Source organism: Trichechus manatus, unplaced genomic scaffold, assembly GCF_000243295.1.
Source record: "Trichechus manatus latirostris isolate Lorelei unplaced genomic scaffold, TriManLat1.0 scaffold00034, whole genome shotgun sequence".
NCBI classification, from domain to species: domain Eukaryota; kingdom Metazoa; phylum Chordata; class Mammalia; order Sirenia; family Trichechidae; genus Trichechus; species Trichechus manatus.
In genome coordinates, this window is record NW_004443970.1 from 19034511 (window position 1) to 19036126 (window position 1616).

The following is a 1616-nucleotide window of genomic DNA, read 5'->3' on the forward strand; positions in this document are numbered from 1 at the left end:
TAGACACAATGAAATTTTTGTTTACAGTCTTTAACTGAAGTGATGATAAAGGAACAGATCTATTTAAAAACAAAACCAAATAGCAATTTCTGTCTGGATTAAGAGGTGGCACCAGGTGTGGGATTCACATTTTGAGTGGCCACTTGCGGTGCGACTTCGATGATCCGGGGTTTGTCTATGATTCTGGCGGTACCGTTGCCTTTCTCTACAATCCCAATAATCCATGCTTGGTGACCTTCTCCATATCTGGGAGACTTAATCTCCGCACAGAACCGAGCTGCTTGCTCCCGCGGCAAGGAGATTAGAAGGCCTCCTGATGTCTCCAGGCAGGTCCCATGCATGAGGCCAAACATGTTTCCACAGGCCTTGCTCACAGCTGCCATCTTGGCCAGTACAGGGAGGTTGTGAATCACAAATGACACTTCATTCCTCTGTTGCTTGGCCAGGTTCTGTGCATGGCCCAAAATTCCAAAGCCTGTGATGTTGGTGGCTGCATGGGCATTGAACGTGTGCATGAGTCCTGCAGCTGGTCTGTTGAGCTTTGCCATATTCATCATTGCTTCTTGGTATGCCAACTCTACGTCTTCCTGGGTAACCACTAGTTTAATTTTATTCCATTTTTCAGGGATACCCAGCCACTGGTGCACAGCTACTGCCACCTGCGTACCCAGCGTTTTAGCCAATACAAGCACATCTCCAGGCACTGCGTTATCTGGCGTGATAAATTCGTTGGGCTGGCAGACAGTTCTAGCGACTCCTCCCAAAACAATCCAGGGGTTTAATACTGTTTGGCCACCTGTTACAGACATCCCAGCTTCCTCTGCTGCATCTTTAAAACCCTGTATAATTAGGGGCATCACTTTATCCCTTTCCCTGTCAGTCATTTTATTGCTAATTCCAAGGAGCATCAGCATGTTGTCACATTCTGTGACTCCCATTGCGTAGAGGTCACTGAGGACATTGGCACATGCTATCCTGCCCATCATGTAAGGGTCATCTACAATAGAGTAAAGGTAATCTGTGGTCTGAACCAAAGAAAGACCACCATGCCTCAAAGGAATGACACAGGTATCCATTCCAATGCCCAGCCTTGGCATAACTGCTCCCAGAAACTGCTCATCTTCTTGGAAGTGGTTCTCTTGTAAGGATTCCAGCAATTTCTGTAAGACATCTTGGGGCACTTTGCAGCCTGAATTTGGTTAGCCGGAAACTCTTGTCCAGTTCATAACTTTCTGGGTTAAAGGACTCCCGTACGGACATGGTTTTTGGGTACACACACCTCACAGGTTAGCTTCTTCCCCTCCCTCTCCTAGTCTGCTGGTTTCTTTACAGATCCACCTACCCCCAAGCCCAGTAAATAAACAATGGAGTGGACACCAGGACGTGGGCGCAGGGGCCCGGTACACCCCATGAAGCACAAGTAGAAAAGGCAGCCACAGCGCGGAGGACGGAACTCGGGGACACCTTAAATCTCAGGCTACCGCCTTTAAAGGCAAATCAGGCCTGGGCAGTGCTCTTTGTGCGGCGCGGCGCCGCCGGCAGGGCCATGCTCGCCCCCCAGCCCGCCACTGGCGGCGGGAACCGCGGCCCTCCCCACCGGGAGGGCGCGAGGCGCG

The 1616-nt window shown here is 50.5% G+C and overlaps 1 pseudogene; it reads right to left on the minus strand.

Annotated features, from left to right (window-relative positions):
- Positions 1-45: 45 nt before the first annotated feature.
- On the minus strand, positions 46-1260 carry LOC101346045 (selenide, water dikinase 1 pseudogene; annotated as a pseudogene).
- Positions 1261-1616: the final 356 nt, after the last annotated feature.